Source organism: Ctenopharyngodon idella, chromosome 3, assembly GCF_019924925.1.
Source record: "Ctenopharyngodon idella isolate HZGC_01 chromosome 3, HZGC01, whole genome shotgun sequence".
Lineage (NCBI taxonomy): Eukaryota > Metazoa > Chordata > Actinopteri > Cypriniformes > Xenocyprididae > Ctenopharyngodon > Ctenopharyngodon idella.
In genome coordinates, this window is record NC_067222.1 from 36,562,165 (window position 1) to 36,568,202 (window position 6,038).

Below are 6,038 nucleotides of genomic sequence, written 5' to 3' on the forward strand. Positions count from 1 at the left end.
TCGCTTCCACCAGCCGGTAGACGCGAAGAGCCCGTTCTAGTGTCGGCTTGCAATGCCACTCCCGCCCCCTGGGCCGGATACGTGCATCCTTTTTACTCCAGTCGAGTTCCCCACTTGGCGAACCCTGTCGAGTTTCTCCGCCTCCCCCTTCGGCTCGGACATTGCGGAGTGTCTGATGCCAGGCCAAACCTCCGTCACCGACGTTGACGTTTGGCTGGGTTCCACATGTCGTGACCCCTCCACGTGAGCGGTCCCATGTGTGTATTTGTCCACGGTCAACTCCCTACGGCGAGCCCGTGTCTTTCCCTAGCAGAGCCAGCTCTGCTGTCACCTGTCAGATGAGTCTCCCCCCTACCCAGGTGGAGCCATCCCAGGGACTCCATATGCGTACTGCCCACGGCCAGTCCATATGTGTACTCTCCACGTAAATTCCTCCCCTACAGGTGGGTAGTGGTCTCCGCAGCGTCCCCTACGGGTTCGCTTCCCCAGTGTAGTCTAGTTTACTTAGTGGGTATATCGGAACAGCAGTAGACTCTCTCGGCGTAAGCTCGCCCCCTTCCCCGTCCCACTGGTGCGCCGGGTGGCTAGAGCTTGCGCTGGGCACTGGAAGGGGTTCATACTGTGGCGCTTTATTTGGGATCCCAATTCGTCGGTCACTACTGACGTACGTCGAACGTGACCGACTGAAAGGGAACGTCTCGGTTACGTATGTAACCCTCGTTCCCTGAAGGAGGGAACGGAGACGTACGTCCCGTCGCCACAGTTGCTGTACCCTCGCTGTAGTGCAGACTAGGTTGTCTCCTCAGCGAAAAACAGAGTGCGATTGCATCTGCTCCCCTATTTATACCACCTGGCGGGGGCGGTGCGCATTATGCAAATATCGCACGCCAACTTCATTGGCCTGTTGTAGTTCACTCGAAGCTGATAGGGCTCTCTAGCGATATCCCAATTCGTCGGTCACTACTGACGTACGTCTCCGTTCCCTCCTTCAGGGAACGAGGGTTACATACGTAACCGAGACGTTTCAAATCAGAGCTGTTCTTTTGAACTTTCTATTCATCAAAGGATATCAACGTTTCCACGTAAATAATAAAGAAGATACACTATCTTTGTTCGGAATTTAAATAAATAAATAATGAGTCAATAGCCTATATCAGTCCTTTTCCAAAAGTGTTTTTGTTTTACCCTGATTCACTGTAGTAAGCCTATAGTAAGTGTTTCTATTTTAGACCTGACGGGGTGGTTTTCGTGAGAAATTGCGTACATACGTTACTCGCCCGTGCGTGTCTCGTCATATCCGCAAATAGAGAAAAGTTTCTCCGCGTGAATGGTGTGTGAGTGACACTGGTAGGTTAGTTGTCATAACGAGCGAGAAAGGTTGACATGGAGCAGCTAAATCTCAAAACTCCTGGGGATCACGTTTTAAACAAACGGCGAACAGAGGAGAGTCTGCTGACAAAAAGAAAACGTGACAGAGCTCGCAATAAAACAAGAACAATAACTGGCTTGGCTTCACGGAGATGACGAGAAATGAGGGATTTGAAATATTGTAAAAGCAACGCGGAGATGGCGTTTTATTACTCAACAGGTGAGGAAGGTATTTTGTTGAACAGATTTCACCATCTGTAGCTCTCTAATATAGTTAATTGTAAAGCATTATCTGTTGTGAAGGGACATTTCATTATGGTTGTTGTAGCGCTGTGCTGGAATTTATTTTCAGTTACTTCTTTAGCTAGTCAGCTTGAGATCCTTTCCATCTAAATACAGGTGCCGCTAACCATATTCATCCACACAGTCACGTAGAGCCGAAGCACAACCAAAACAATGTTCTTCCGCAAAATGCATAGTTTTGTTTTGAGGAGGGCCAAAAGTTACATGTGTACCTTTAAGCAGGACAACTGGTTTTAACATTGATAATAATACGAAATGTTTCTTGAGCAGCAAATCATCATATTAGAATGATTTCTGAAGGATCATGTGACACTGAAGACTGGAGTAATGATGCTGAAAATTCAGCTTTGCATCAGGAATAAATTAGGCTACATTTTACAATATATTCAAACAGAAAACACTGTACTTTTTAATTGTAATAATATTTCACAGTATTTCTGCTTTACTGTATTGTATATTAAATAAATACAACCTTTGTGAAATTGTGAGCATAAGAGACTTCTTTTAAAAACATTAATAAATCTTACCATAAAGAAAGGGTTCCAATTTCAGTTAATGAACACATTATATTTAATAAATCACATTTGATATATATTAGTATGTGGTCAGAGCAAGTGCTGAAAGTGATTTTTTTTTTTTTCAGGGATGAAAGTTTTTTTTTAAAAGCAAATGAATGAAAAACTATTGCTATTCTTAACATGAGAAGACTGCTGACATGCTTATCAGACTGAATGACATTTATCATGTTGAGATGTTGTCTATTCATTTTTTTTTCAATTAGGATTAGGTTGAACTATTGAACATGTCAGTATTGAGAATGTCTGTCTTTGGGAGAACAGACACAGATTATCTCGGACAGCAAGGAAGAGGCTGAGAATAAAAATTGGAAATAAACTGAAACAGTATATATATATATATATATATATATATCTTAGGCAGTGTATTACGGTTTTATTTGTATATTTGCACACAAGTATATAGTTTAAGAGCCCTTGTTTCCAAAGGTATGAAGTATTTGTTCTTTATCCTAATGTGACTTAAAAGCCAATCAATTATTCTCACATAAGTTTAACATTCCTTTTATTTAAAAGGCAATTTAAATTTATTTTAGTGTAAATACTGATAAGACACCAAAATATTTAGGTAACAGGTTTCAGAAATTTTTTTTTCGGTTTAACATCTGCTGTGTCTTATGGTACGTTTACACAACAACTACACTAAAAACTGAAAAGTTTTTCCTTTGCTTTTTTCACGTACAGACAACAACGTTGTCAAAACAGTCCCCGTTCGAATGGATTTTAAAATCGACTAAAAACGCTGTATTATGCTGCCAGGCCAGTAGTTGGCGAGGTCACTTTGTAAACAAACACTACACGCCTATTAGACTCAACATGTAATACGCATGAGCATGACGTCACCGTTTTCACAAATTCATGTTTTTGTAGTTCACACAGAGATAACGTATCGTTTTCAAAAACTTGCACATTGAAAGCCTATTTCAAAATGTTGCATTTTCAGGCTAACTAAACACATAAAATTATTTTTAGTTGAAAACGGCGTCATGTAAATGTGTCTTACATAGTCAGAACAATGAAAAAATTTTGATTTTTGACAGGGTTTTTGCATCAAAAACACCAAAATGAAAAAAATCTCTACTGTTTCTTGTTTTCAAAAGTCAATTAAAAAAACTAAGAAGAATTTTCTTTTTACTTTTAGTTAATTGAGTACAATTAAATGTGGATACTTTCTTACTTTCATTCAAATATTTGTTTATTTATTTGGCTTCGTATTCAAGACTTTTAATTGAGTAACATTTTTGACATAGTATTTGTATAGTATTTAAGTTTGATTTCTCAGTACTTTTTACACCTCTGCTTCTTTCCATACTTGGTTTAAAGTAGTAGCCTGTTTCACATAAATTGATTCCTAGGAACTGAAACACATTTTGTTGTGGGTGGGCAACAGATTTTGATGAAATCATCACCCTAAATGTTTCAGAAGTCCCTCATGGGTCTGGTTTCATATTCAGCAGTCAAAGAGTATTATCTTGGTTGAATGAAATTGAATGAGTGCTTGGTTGAAGTCACTACACTTTTCTAGGATGTGGGGCCTACAGTGTTTCCCCGCAGGCAACACACTAAAACAGCTGTTAACTGTGATATTGAAAGCTTGTCAATCAATGTGCTGCAACAGAGCACAGGGAGTTTGGAGCTGAGAAGTCATAGACATTTTCTTGGCAAATTGTGCCCAGGCGGATTCATACTGGCTTTTCAGCTAGTTAAGTAGGAAAGGTCAAATGTCATGTGCCATCAATATGACATAAAGGACAACACAAACCACCTGAAACCTTATAGGATAACTGAGATCAGTACTTTAAAACAAATAGCCTGATTTACAATATCTGATCACTTAAAACACATAAACACTAATTTTCCATCCTTAAGCCTTGCTCTTGTCTTTCTGCAGGAGGGATTCTGCGTTTAAAGCCTTTCATAATTCAGTGCAGTTGGCTATATATAGATTCAGGGTTTCTTAAAGCCCAGGGGGCACAATTACTATCTATATTCTCTTGCCAGGCAGCTTTAGCTTTGTTTTCTACACTGGTAGGGATGTCATTCACGAGCCCCCCAGAGGAAGTGAGGGTCTAGCTTGACTGGCACTGTTTAGAGACCACGTTTGGCTCAATATATGTGGATGAGTGATCAAGGCAGGTTTGGGTTTAGCACACCAATTAGACTTTTGAGAAAGAAACTTCACTAGTGGAAAATTGTAGCACTTAAAGACAGCTTTTTGAACCAACAGATTTTCTTTGTAGTTGCAGTTGCAGTTGAACCAACAATTTAAAGTGTATAACTGACAGCGCAACATGCAGTAGGGTCAACAAGTCTGAGACCATTAGTGAAAATGCTCTTATTTGGCATTAATCAAATTTTCATCACATTTATATAAATGATAAATTATACAATTAAATATATTTTTATATAATAATTTTAATTATAACAATTTTAAGCAATAATCAATTTGAATTGTTTTAGGTAATAAAAAAATCCTAAAGTATTCCAGATTCAGATTTTTCTTTTTTAATCCTGTATTTGCAATGTGTGAGTTTTGGCCCCTGTGTATCTGTACATTACTTTACAAACCAAACCACTGATTAATGTAGAATAACAAAAAAGATGGAACTGTTTGCCTCTAAGATAATTTTCTGCAGCAACAAAAACAGTCTGATTATTTGAAAATCCTATCAGCCATCTGCTGAAAATGCAGTTCCTTGTTGATATCCGAGAAGGAAGATGTACAAATAAAAACATACAATGGCCATGAGAAAGAATATACCTAATGACTACGAAGAGAAAAAGATATTAGTGTTGACATCTGTTCTAAATGTGTCTGTGTTTGGAGATTTGAAAAATGAGATTTGTGCCTTGTGCAATGAGAGAGTGAAAGTAAGGTGTATGGCTTAATGTAGATAACTAAATGCAATTTCCTTTTCCAAAATGTGAGAAATTATATCCTAAAATTGATGGATAACTCATCCTCAGACATGCTATTCTGTTGCATTTGTTTGGATTACAAAACCTTAAAAATCTACAGATAATTACCTTGAGCAAAACCACAAAGACAATCAGTCTGGGACTAAGAATATTGTATATTGTGAGCCAATCATATGTCTTGTTTTGTACATCCATGATAATCCGTTTCTCATAAGCTAAATAATTAAATCCAATTACGATAGATTTTGTGTGGCCTTGGCAAGCTATCATCTAAGTCAAGCCACCAGCTGTATATGGCCTTATTTACCCAACGAGGTATTGATCTGGGAAAATGTGTTCTTTCAGATACTGTGCATGGATCTGTGATGGTCTCCAGATTGCAGTCCCTTGGTGATTCTGTGTATGTCTTCATGAATATGCAGTTTGCTAATTAGCCTTAATTGAGTGCAAAAATAAGGAAATACATCTGAAATGCATTATTTCTCATAGGATAGAGCCTTTGGCGCAGATGTCACAGATTTTTATTTGGCCTGATTGATTTGACAGTTTTTAACATTTTCATTGAATTCTTTTTGGATTTCTAGGAAAATAGAAAAACACCAATTATACAAACAAGGGAGAGCCTGAGAAGATGCAGACCCTCCAACTACTAGTCTTTGATTGCAATTGTAATGGCACATGAATCACTCAGTAAGTACATCAACAATTCAAGGAATGACTTAAAGAGCAATAGGAAAACACTTACATGTGTTTTTCTGAAGAAAATCAAAACAACTTCATTTTCATGAGATTGTCATTGCCATGTGTCATTAAAAATAGCCTTAGAGAAACGAATAAATGAATGGATAGATTATTTGAGCAATATCACGGGAG